Source organism: Rattus norvegicus, chromosome 16 (assembly GCF_036323735.1).
Source record: "Rattus norvegicus strain BN/NHsdMcwi chromosome 16, GRCr8, whole genome shotgun sequence".
NCBI lineage: Eukaryota > Metazoa > Chordata > Mammalia > Rodentia > Muridae > Rattus > Rattus norvegicus.
The window spans coordinates 71,823,571-71,836,656 of NC_086034.1; the positions used below are offsets into that span (position 1 = coordinate 71,823,571).

Below are 13,086 nucleotides of genomic sequence, written 5' to 3' on the forward strand. Positions count from 1 at the left end.
CACATGCACATACATATACACACAGAACTTGATTTCTCTCTATTTTCTCTCTACTTATTTCTGGTTATTTTTATTCCGCCAGCACTACACAGTTTTGATTGCCTGAGTTTTGCAATATGCCATAAAACCTGCAAGTGTGGGAGCTCTGATTTTTTTTCCCAGATTGTTCTGGCTGGTCAGAACCCTTTGAGATTCCATGTAGAAATTAGGATGATTTTTTCCCCCTTTCTGAAAAAAAAAAAGGTATTGTTGGGGTTCTTCAAGACATTGCGTGGAGTCTACAGATTGCTTTGGATAGTAGTGACCTCTTAAATAATTTGTCTTTTGGCTCGTGAACGAAAGGCATCTTTCTATTTATTTTTATCTTTTGTCTTCTTTAAAAAAGTCTCTCTCTCTCTCTCTCTCTCTCTCTCTCTGTGTATGTGTGTGTGTGTGTGTGTGTGTGTGTGTGTGTGTGTGTGTGTGTAAAGGTACATGCATGGTATTGCATGTATATTTGCATGTGTATAGGGGTCAGAGAGACATTTTGGGTATCAGTAATACCTTTCTACACTGTTTCTACATTGAGAAGGTCTCTTATTCCCTGCTGTGTAGACCAGGTGTCTATAAACTTCTGGAGATGTGTGAGGACTTAAGCATGTCAGGTAAGTCCTGTATCAGTGAGCTGTCTATCTCCCAGATTTAATTGATTTTTTTCATTAGTGATTTCCCTCTTACATTTTCTCTTCATTTTTTTTAAATGAAATTCTGGTCATTAGCCTTTCGGATTACACTAGACTTAAAATAATCTCTTCTTTCATTTTATATGGCCACCAACTTCTAAATGATATACGATCCCCTGAACTTATAGTTGGAATCTCCTTGAGCCATGGTGTTTGGCTTTCCAATTTGGTTTCCACCGGCAGCGTCTTGCTGTCACGCAGGCATCTAAGGCACCGCTTTGTTTCTGATTTACGGCGAGAAGCTATCTTCTCTCTCTGAGAATAAGATCGCCTTGTCTGTTTTTCTTCCAAACACTTTTCCTCATGTTTGTTTTTGATTATGTCTTCTGTGAGAAGTATTTCTCACTGTCTCTCCCTGCTTGAGTGGAGGATGTTTGTGTGTGGGGGCTTCCCTAGGGAGAACGGGTTGCCTCTGAGGCCTTTCCATTTTGTCTCTCTCAGACCCGCATGTGGGGTCTTCTCTCTGGACTGGGGAAGTGCTATGTTCCTGCTCAGCTTTTGTTGATGTGCTGTGCATGAAGGTTTCCTGAATGCTGGCATTCCAGGGACACAGGACAGGACCCAGCATCTTCATTTTGATATTCGGAGTCCGTTCTACTCTGTCTCACTCCTGGAAGTCTATGAGCCCTTGTCTTCAGTTCAGACTCTATTTGATTTAGGTTTTTAATTTTTAAAAGATGTGTGTGTGTGTGTGTGTGTGTGTGTGTGTGTGTGTGTCTATCCATAAAGGCCAGAAGCATTGTGTTCCCCGGGACTGAAGTGTCAGGAGGTTGTGTGTCACTGGGTTTGGGAGTTGGGGATCAAACTTGATTCCCTTGCAACAGTCAGTAATCAGTCTTAACTGTAGAGAGCTATTTCTCCAGCCATTTTTTTCCCCAGAGAAAAGAATTCCAGTTTCTTTGAGCAGTGGGAGTAGATGAATGCACGACTGTTTATGCTGGTAAAACTTCCTGGGAATCCATGTGGTCAGCACAGACTTCCTGTCAGCGCTCTCTTTCTTCTGCACGTTCTCACAGCCCCAGGGCTGGTGTCTGAAAGTTTGTATATATAAAGTGGTGTGGGCAATCTCAAGTCTCTCTCTTTCTCTCCCCCTCTCCCTCTCTCTCCCCCCTCTCCACACAAACACACACATGCACACACTCATGCGTGCACACACACACACACACACACACACACACACACACACACACACACTCTTAAATGTTTTGGTTGTGAGCCCAGCTTTTAATGGCTGAACCTCTCACCAGCTCCCACACCCACATACATTTTGTGCTTAATATGTGATGGCACAAGTCCTTCCTGATTATTCTTAGATATTTTTACATGAACTTAAAAATTTTTTAAAAAGTACTTTATGTTCTATAAAGAAGAGTATAGATTTATACATATTTTATAACAAGTTAACTAAGTTTTTCAAATTACCCTATTGGGATTTTAATTGGATCTGTATTCTATTCCAAGTCCTCAGCCGTGGGCATGGATCACGTTGGGCTTTAAAGAAAAAAAACAAACAAACAAAAACCTCTTACGTAAGTCATCACGAAATATCTGCTAAGTGGAAACTGTCTTGACACCTATGCTTTTTCTACCATCGGGTCCTGGCTGGTGTGTGCTCTGCCACAGTGCACATGGAAGATGTTACAACCACAAGGTCAGAGTGAGTTCCAAAGACTGAGCCCACCCTTTGGAAACCAGAATGAGTTTCCCTTGTGGGACAGTGGGCCAGGCTTCTAATGCAGCCCTGATGTGTGTCTTAGGGTTTGCATGGCTGTGAACAGACACCGTGACCAAGGCAACTCTTCTAGGGACAGCATTTAATTGGGCCTGGCTTACAGGTTCAGAGGTTCAGTCAAGTATCGAAAGAGGGAGGCATGGCAGCGTCCAGACAGGTAACTGCTGTAGAAAGAGCTCAGACTTCTACATCTTGTTCTGAAGGGAACCAGGAGAAGACTGACTTCCAGGCAGCTAGGAGGAGGATCTCAAAGACCACCCCTACAGTGACACACTTCCTCCAACAAGGCACTACATACTCCAACAAGGCCACACCTCCTAATAGAGCCATTCCCTGGGCCAAGCATGTTCAAACTACCCTGTTGCACATGCTGAGGGAATGCTACCCAGCCTATTTCTGCTTCCACCATAGGAGGGGCCATCCCTGAGGGGCGTGCAGATACATGCAGCAGGAAGTTGCCCTGTCTGCCTGATCTGACCCACATGGAGAATACATAATAAAGTTTATTAGTGTCCCTGATTTAATGTGACATATTTCCAGGGCAACTTACTCTGAGATCACAGTGTTCATAAAATATGACAGAAATCTTTTAAGTGTGAGCATAAGTTCTGAATTAATGTAATAACCCAATCTGGAAAAAGGCTAGCGGCTCAAATATTATGTACAGGACTCCTCCATTTCCCTTCCATCAACCCCCAATCCTGGGCCTCTTTTGAAAAGCCCCATCTTCCTGTCTTTAGCCATCCAGCCTCTAGATGGAATCCAGACTTGGCCTTTTCTCTAGCAGGGTTAGGCCAGGATGTATTAGAGTATGGCCATCACCCGGGGCCCCTGAACAATTGTTCCTGGCTCCAAGGCCTGGATGAGGCTGATAGGAGACTGGGTCTCAGGATGCAGGATTTACTGCCTCTGATGGACTGACTGGGAGGTGAGCGGAAGTGTGGTAGCCTTAACCCTGAGGGCTGGGGTTGTAAAGCTGCCTCTCTCTGCATTCTTCTGGCTCAGGAACCAGAGAAGCAGGAGTCATATTGGACGCATCTGAGATGACACTGTCTTAGGTCATGGGTCCATTTATGCTGTGGTGGTAGAGACAAAACTTGTTTTTTTTTTTTCTTTAAATGAAATCTCAAATGTTTGATTTTTATCAATAAAGACTTGGGAGCCAGATGCTGAGGGAAAGCCTGCTAGCTCAGAGAGGCAGAGAAAGCACCCAGCTGACCTTCTTCCATAGTCAGTGTTCCAAAAGGAAGCTCTCCTTCTCCACACCAACTCAAAAACACCTTTCAAACTGAAAGTCCCTCCTCTCTACTTCCTGTGAGCCTCTCTATCCATCCTCCTGACTCCCTCTTACTCTCTGTGGTTTTTGACTATGTTCACTCCTTGTCAACTGGTTACTTGCTCTACCTCTTGACCTATGGTTGACTTTGTTTAATCCTGTTTACAATAAACAAAAAGTTCTTGGATTAAAGATGTGCACCAGGGCTGAGCTACACCACAAGAAACTTTTTTTTTTTAAATTCCCAGTAAATAAAAATCTCAGGGTTCACAGTGGGATCGAATAACAACAATCAAAACAAACCCTGCAAGATTTTCATCAAGACAGAAATGAAAAACGAGTAGAGAGAAACTGAGTATTTTGGTTTAGCCAGTAGGATATTTGGTACTTCTATCAGGGGGTAGCCTGTGGCCACCAAACACCAAAGAAATGCATCACCTGCTTTCCTTTCTCTCAGGTAGTCTGGGCTAATCTCTTTTCTCACTCACTGACTTACCTGTGGCCTTGAGAATTCTGAGAATCCAGTTCCTTACAATTGACTTCAGGGTCCCTCTAGATTCTGTCTGCCAGAAAGGCTGGGACACATGACAAAAGGAACCTTCTAGTCCTGTGGTTTGCTCCTTAATTCCACATTTAAGCAGAGGCAACTTGGGCTTACGAGGACTTCTGGAGTATGTGGCTTCAGGCCCCAAACCAGGAAGATGTGTTCTGGTGGGTTATCATCCTGGAGATTGTGCTATTAGGTGAGAGACGTATTACCCTACAGCCCTCAGTTCCCCCAAGGAACACCTCTCTAGTTTAGTTTCTCCATAGAACACTGACTAGAAGGAAGAAAAGGATTGATTGGTTTATACTTCTAGGCCACACTCTTGAAGAGAACTCAGGGCAGGAACTCAAGCAAGAGCTTGAAGCAGGGACTGTGGAGGGACACTGCTTGCTGGTTTGCGTGCAGCACAAGCTTAGCTGATTTTTTTTTTCTATAGCACAAACTACTTTCCTAGGGGATGGTGCTGCCCATAGTGGGCTAGACTCTCCTACATCAATTAACAGTCAAGAGAATCCCCCATAGACATGCTCACAGGCCAATCTAATCTTTGTAATCCCTCCATGGAGATTCCCTTCTCAGGTGACTGTAGTAGAGTCTAGACTGTGTCAAGTGTAGAACTCACAAGGACAGGCGCTGTGGATGGCGAAGATTCCTAATTCAAGTTTACACCATGTTACAGAAACCGCCACCAGTGAGAGCATAACGGGTCCCACATCATTCTTTTTAATGCACCAGTTCTTAACCTTCCTAATGCCATATGACCCTTAAGCATAAAATTGTTTTCGGTGTTCGTAACTGCAATTTCACTACTGATCATGTAAATATCTGACATGTAGGATTTCTGATGTGTGACCCTGTGAAAGGGTCACTAGACCCCTCAAGGGGTCCACAACCCACAGCTTGAGGAGAAGCCTCTTTTAGGGAGAAGCCAAGGGAATGGAAGCAACCACACTCACCCATCTCTCCTTCCTCCCTGCCCTAGTAATTCTGTCCTTTCTCACCTCCATCTTTCCATTTCCTTCCCCTTTTCTTTCTTTCATCTCTCCCGATGTTCATTCTTCCCTTGTCTCCATTCCTTACTTCCTTTCTAAGACAGAGTCTTGCCTTTAGCCCAGGTTAGCCTTACTCACCACCCTCCTGTCTAGTGAACCCTGGAGTTACAGGTGTGCGGGCATACTAGGTCATATTCCTGTTTGTCATCCTCCTTGGTGACTTTTGATAAGAAGGCTTAGGAAGCCGCCTACACACAAATCCTGTGGATGCTGCCAAGGTCTCAGAGCTAGCAGTTGTGTATCGGACTCTGGCTAGGAGGTAGAAGCCACAGGAATTTCATAAGCTACCCTTGCCCTGGGTCAGAGGTTATCTGCTGGAAAACAAAGACCTAACCCTTCCCTCGTAACTCCCGGGTAGAGAATAAAGAGAAGACCGTGTTCTTAGCTTTCTGCCTCTTGGGCTTTTCATTACATCATCCTCTGAGCTGTTCATGTCCTTAGGATGCAACTGTTTCTTAACAATCAGCTTGATTACTCAGGGCTGGACTCCTCCTCATCCTTGAGGCAGAATCCAGTGACCTGGGGACTTGACTTATTTATTTTTGAGACAAGGCTTCATGGTCTTGACCTTGCTATGAGGCAAGGGACTTCTGGGCTTCTGACCCTCCTTCCTCTATCCACTGAGTTCTAGGATTACAAGTGTGCACTATGGTGACTGAACCCAGAACTTTGGTGTGCCAGGCAAGCACCCACTGTACCAATTGGGCTATAACTTATCCCCTTATTTATTTATTGAATTTTTTTGTTTTACATTTATTTGTTGGGGGAAAGGACACACATGTCTAATGGAGCTCAGAGGACGACATTCTCTCCTGCCACTATGTAGGTTCTGGGGATCAAACTCAGGTCCCCAGTATTGAAGGCAAGCACCTTTAACTGCTGAGCCATCCTGCCAGCCCTCCCCACTTTCATTTTAAAAACAAGGTTTCTATGAAGCCCGGGGAGGGCACGAGCTCCTGATCCTCCTGCCTCAGTTTCCCCAGTGCTTGAATCACCGTGCCTGACTTGCCATGTGGGGAGATGTTGAGCAAGCTGTCAGGTAGAGAAAAATAGCCAACTACTCTATCAGACAGCAATGAACTATGTTTGTCTTTGTGTCCCAGCCAAGCTGGGCTACTGCTTGGATGACTTTCTTCTTCTCAGGAAGGCCTTGGCTCCAGGTCTGCCTCCTCATGAAAGCTTTCCCATCAAGAACAGGCAACAGTGATGTCCTCATCATCTTCCCTCCTACTGCGTCTATGAGTTGGGACAGGCACCAGATGCTCGGTGATAAGTCAAGTCCAACCTTCTCCTGTGCACTCTCTTGTTTCCTTCTTACATCTAGTAAGTCTAGTCTGACCTGCCAGTCTACAAACGCTAACGCTGTTGCAGGCTGGCAGTACTGGGATGAGTCTCTCTCAGTAAGTTTGTGTCTGTTTAAAAAAGGGGATCATGGGAGTCTGGGTACTGGAGTGAGGCTTGAGGTTGGGTCAAGCTTCCTGACGATGTGGTTTCCTTAAGCTGGCAGAGTCTTCAGACTTAAGGCTGGAGGGCATACTGTTTTATGGTGCCCCGTGCCTGTTCTTTGGCCAAATCCTTTAAAAAAATTAGTTCTAATGTTATCTTCTGCAAAAAGATAGGCTTGAACTTCAGTTGGATGTCTGTTTCCCTCACACGGCCCCATGGGCATCTTATGCAGGTTTCCTTAATAGCATTCCAGCAGGAACTTGATGCATTAGGCTTTTCTATTGTTGCAGCGACAAGCAGCCATTAAGTAAGTAACTTAAGAGAAATGTAGGTCTGGGGGGCCACCATGGACCAAGTCAAGTGGGCCAAGTCAAGGTGTCATCAGGGCTGAACTCCCTCTGGAGGTCCTCAGAGAGAAGGCATGTTGTGGTTTTCAGCTTCCAAAGGATGCCCAGGGTCCTTAGTTTGTGTACCTTCCTCCCTCTTCAGAGCCAGAAACTGTGCCTCTGTGACTGCTCTTTCACTGTTAGGTCTCTCTGTGACCACAGCTGCTGAAGGCTCTCCAGTTTGTAGGAGCCACTCTATAGATGACCTCACCTGGCTAATCCGGGATAATCGTCCTGTCTCAGGGTCCACGACCTTAGTCAAACGCAGCCTGGGTCCCTTTAGCTGTGCATCGGAACGTGATCATGGGTTCCGGAGATTAAAGCAGAGACTTCTTCGGTAGAAGGTGCTATTCTGTCAAAGTCACTTGACCTTCAAAGACAATGACAATTGTCTGATGGGCATTTGTCAAAACTGAGTTAAGTTTCTGACACTATGAATGCAGCCGGAGATTCAGAGAGGATGATATCAGGGTCTAACTTCAAGGAGCTTAGAACCAGGTAGGCAACAAACATGCAAACCATGTCTATACAGACATGACGGCAGAGGGGGAGGGAACAGAGGTGTCCAGAGGAGGGACAGGATTGTGGGCCAGTCAGTCACACCTCTTCAAGGAGACAAGAGTTGAGTGGAGTAGACTCTGAAGAGTGCAGGATCACTGGGAGGATCCCAGATGGTTTGGAAAAAGGACCACTAGGGGACCAGTTTGGGTGGAAGTTGTATATGCCTTGAAGTTGATGTCGATGTAGGGACAGGGGGCAGAGTAGGAAAGGAAATCTGGAATGACTGGGATCATGAAAATGTTCTTATGCCAAGAGATGTGTGAGATGGGAAGGCCCTCAAGGGTTTTAAGGGAAATAGTATGTCAAGACAAGTATGACAAGGACAGTGAATCCCAAAGGAAAGATGCACACTGAGGAGAGTTCCAGTCATGGGGTCAGTGGTGGACTGAGCAAGGATCAGGAGGTTGAGAGGAAGACGGCGGTGTAGACAATGTGGTTGGGTGGTGGGTGCTAGCGAGGCCACAGCCCTGGTCAGATTTGCAGCTGGAGTTATACCTGCTCTGTCTTTGGAGGTCATCTGTGTCTCTGGTGCAGTGTTAAACCCTCAGTGGACAGTCAGAAATGGGTGCCGCTTCCAGGACAGGAATGAAGCAATGCTCTGGATCTGCTCAATGTGGACTCTTCACTGTCCAATTCTGGAAAGTGATGAAGTCATGAGCTCTGTTCTGAAGCATTTGCTTTTTTTCCTGAAGGTTGGAAGGGAGAGGGCCGGCATGTCAACACCTCAAGCCACACCATATAATTCAGTGCCTCATTTGACTCTCAGGCTGATGTCAACATTTCCTTACCTTGCTGGGACGCCAACGTGATGACTATACATTAATTTACATTTGCTCGTGTTCAAATAATGAATTCCAGATCTAAGCTGGACCAACTTTGAGGCAGAAGCTGATGTTTCCTGGAGGATGAAAACAGAGAAACATTCAAACTAAACATCTCCTGGCCCAGGAGATGGCTTATCAGATAAAAGAGCTCGGCCTACAAGGCAATGACCTGAGTTTGATCTCTGGAACACATGTAAATGCCAGATGCAGTGACACATGCCTGTAAGCCCAGCACTTTCATGGAGAGATGAGAGACAGAAAGAGGAGAATATCCAGAGGCTTACAGGCCAGTTAGCTTGGAGCATGAAGGACAGTGGCAAACAAGAGAGATCCTGCCTCAGCCGGTGGTGGCATCGGCGTCAGTGCACATCTTTAATCCCAGCACTCAGGAGGCAGAGGCAGGCAGATCTCTGAGCTTGTAGCCTTGTCTACAGAATGAGTTCCAGGGCAGCCAGGGCTACACAGAGAAACCCTGTCTTGAAAAACAAAACAGAGTGGGAGAGGGGAAAGGAGAGAGGAAGGGAGAGGGAGAGGAGGAGGGGAAAGGAGAGGAAAAGGGGGGGGGGGTAGAGGGGAAGGGAGACCCTGCCTCAAATAAGGAAGAAGACAGCTGAGGCTGTCTCCTGACTTCCACATGCAGGCTATAGCACATGTGTACTGTCATACACAAACTCCTTGGGAGGTATTTCTACCATCTCACAGGTGAGGTTGCCCTATACCCGAGTAGACACACTCGAGCTACCTATATCTCTGTTGGGTGACGGGGTGCAGACAACATAGTGTTGGAAACCCTTGCTTGAGGGTCATCTCTCCTCAAGGTTGAAGTTATTTCCCAGGAAGCGATGTCTGGGTGATTTGTGCAGAGTTGATTCTGAGGCTCAAGGCAATGGCCACAGGCTGAGGATGTGGGTATTGCTGCTTAGACCCCCCTTTCTGAGAAGGGGTCACATTTCCATGCTGTCACTTCCTGGCCTGTGCAATGGGTGTGGAAGTGGGTGACAGGACAAACATAGTTTGAAGATTTCAGAGACATCCTGCATCCCGCTCCTACCTCTGTGTAGTTCTCCAGCATCTAGTCCTGTGTGACAGTTGTTCTCCCTTCTGCTCATGTGACCTTGTCTCTTCTGCCCCAGTTCTCCTCTTCTCTAGCTTCATGTCAATCCCCTTATCCATGGGTATGTTTTCCCTCAGATAATAGCTATCCGTAAGCCCTGCGAAGCTACCATTGACAACTGAGGCAGGCACTAGTTAGTAAGGAAAGATGGGTAATATATGATACAATGTGTATACACTGGATTGATGAATGACTCATATTCTGGAAGAATGGAGTAAGATTTCATTATACTGCTGAGAATGATTTGATTTAAAACTTAGGGATTCCTTATTTCTGCAAACTTCCAAGTAATATTTTTTAGAATACTGTAGTTGAATATAGGTAATAAATTATAAATGTTAAGATCTCAGATGGTGTGCCTCTATCCCCAAACTGTGAGTTCCTCACAGTCGGGTTCCGAAGGTATTTCTAGTTCTAGATTGCAGTACCTAACGCCCTGTTCAGGCCAAGCAGGGTCACTGGATGGAAGAGTAAAATATTAATAAAAACATCCACTGCCGTGTATGTTTCAGGGTCCAGCCATGGTTTCTGTCCCCTTGCCTAACATTTTTCAGATAAACGATCTTTCAGTATTGCCATTTTTTTTAAAACAAACATTTATGGAGTCTTTTATAGTACTGGAATCCATGAACACATCTTCCTAGATTTCTGTCTTCAGGAAACTTAAGAATTGAGAATGTCGGTAGACCAAGCAACAATTTAGGGAGCTGGATGCTGGACTAGAGACACAACCACAGAAAATAAAAATTACCTTCAATAGCTTTTCCACTCTTAAACATTTGTTTTATTTAAATATTTTTTAATCAATTCTTTGAAAATTCTCTGTATTTTGATATATTCACTTACACTGTCCTCCGAGGTCACCCTCTTCCCTACATACCCAAAGTTGGGTACTCTTTTTATTTTTCTTTTTTGAAAGCTGGTTGAGTGTAGTTTATGCTGTTCATATATTCTTGAGTGCATGGCCTTCCACTGAGTGCAGTCACCTAGCACTCATCCCACCCTTAAAAGAAGATAGTGTTCTGTTGCCTAGCAACTATCAATTGTCAATAACTCCTTAGTGAGGGGTAGGATTTCATGCCCACTTCCCCGTACCATCCTGGGATCTGTCTGGCTAAGACTCCATGGGTATGGCCCATGGGTATGTCCAGTGGTTGCCACAACCACTGAGCTCACACTTGCCACTTCCCTGTTGCGTCTCAGGAACATGTTTCTTCCATTATCCATCACATTCGGCCCTTACAGTCTTTCTGCCCCCTCTTCCTTGGTGATGTCTGAGCCTTGGATAGAAGCAGTATGTTATCCGTGTCTTGTTTAAGACTGAGTACTGTGTAGTCTTGAGTTTTTTACTTGCTTCTGTTGGTTAATATCTACTTATTATTATTAATACGTGTTAACTAAAGGAGGATTCTCTGAGGGAGGTTGAGAGACACGCTAATCTACGGTATATCTGTAAGTCATTAGGCATTGGTTTTACGCTATATCCACTTAGCAGAACAGTAAATGTACAAGTTTCTTCCCTAGGGCCTAGGATGTGTCTAGCTTCATATTTTGATATCTTTAGGAATTGTTTTGTTATTTTGGTGCCAGGATAAATTTTTAACAGTTCTGAATATAAAAACCTTAAACTTGCTTTTAGGATGTATCACAGATTGAGCATGTTTTCTCTAAATTAGAAAGCAACATGTCCATTGTAGGAATTCAGAGAAACATCACAGTTACAAGGAAGAAATGCAGAGATTATCCAGTGCTCAGATGGTCATCAGATCTGCAGTGTGCATGTTCCTGGTCATATCTATCTACTGCCCACCAACCCCTCAAAACCAAGCAGACGGTAACAGAGAACATCCTGGTGGACTCACACGTCTGTGTCCAGCACTCAGGAGACTGAGGCAAGAGGGTTACCAGTTCAAGGCTAGTTTGGGCTACATGGAAAGATCTTGTCTAACAAAAACGATCATGACCATCAAAGGCTATGGGTGTGATTGTCAGGATTAAAGTGAAAAGTAGTTCTACTACTTTAGATTTAGGCTGGTTTCAAGTTAAAATTAAAAAAAAATATTTAGTGGAAAAATCTTTGCATGAAATCCTGTATTCATCGCCCATGTTTCCCTTTTGGGGAAGCCATCTTTTCTATTGATTTTAAAAAGCCCCTTTATACATTTAGCAATTACCTTTTGACTTATTTATTAAAAACACATTACCAGGCTTTGCCTCTTCTAGATTTTGAAAGCTAGAAAAAGGTTTTGTGGACGTTTAGTCTAAGGCTTTTATCTCAAAAAGCCAAGGGGGCCAAGGTAAAAATAGTTAAGTGTCTCCAATGCACAATGTTGGCAGTAGAGTCTGGCCTGGGTTCTTGGCATTTGGAAGTCACACTGTTTCTGCTGGCCACACACTGCTCATGTCAGCCCCTCGCTCTGCCCTCCCATGGTATCTGTTGGTAGCTTTGCCATCCTATGTGGAAGATAGGGCTCGCCTCTCGCCTTCTGTCTCCTGCAACCACACTCAATTCCTAGGCCAACAATACTAGGAACTTGGTAGTTCCAAAAATACTGGCTTTTAGGGAGGGAATAGGAAGGCAAAGTTTAGAACAGAGGCAGAAGGAACACCCATCCAGAGCCTGCCCCACATGTGGCCCATACATATACAGCCACCAAACTAGATAAGATGGATGAAGCAAAGAAGTGCAGGCCGACAGGAACCGGATGTAGATCTCTCCTGAGAGACACAGCCAGAATATGGCAAATACATAGGCGAATGCTAGCAGCAAACCACTGAACTAAGAACGGGACCCCCGTTGAAGGAATCAGAGAAAGGACTGAAGGAGCTGAAGGGGCTCGAGACCCCATATGAACAACAATGCCAACCAACCAGAGCTTCCCGGGACTAAGCCACTACCCAAAGACTATACATGGACTGACCCTGGACTCTGACCTCATAGGTAGCAATGAACAGCCTAGTAAGAGCACCAGTGGCAGGGGAAGCCCTTGGTCTTGCCAAGACTGAACCCCAGTGAACGTGATTGTTGGGGGGAGGGCGGCAATGGGGGGTGGGGAGGGGAACAGTGATTTAGAAGGGGAGGGGGAGGGGCTAGGGGGATGTTTGCCTGGAAACTGGGAAAGGTAATAACAATTGAAATGTAAATAAGAGATACCCAATTTAATAAAGATAGAGAAAAAAATAAAAAAATACTGGCTTTTAAAGGTTTTTGTTTAGATTTACTTATTTTATTTTTATTGGTGTGAGCCTCTGCCTGCAGGCATAGATATGCCCCACATATGTGTCTGGTGCCCATGGAGGTTAGATATCCTGGAACAGAGTTACAGATGGTTGTGATCTACTGTGTGTGTGTGTGTGTGTGTGTGTGTGTGTGTGTGTGTGTGTGTGTGCGCGCGCGCGTGCTGTATCCTATGCAAGAGCAATGCC

General features: G+C 45.1%; 1 long non-coding RNA gene across 1 annotated transcript in view; it reads left to right on the forward strand.

Annotated features, from left to right (window-relative positions):
• Nucleotides 1–12,694, forward strand: part of LOC108348410 (uncharacterized) — a 39,925-nt gene extending 27,231 nt beyond the window's left edge. The window contains exon 4 of the long non-coding RNA XR_005494963.2: nucleotides 11,358–12,694. This is a non-coding gene — a long non-coding RNA (uncharacterized LOC108348410). The remainder of the gene's footprint in view (nucleotides 1–11,357) is intronic.
• Nucleotides 12,695–13,086: the final 392 nt, after the last annotated feature.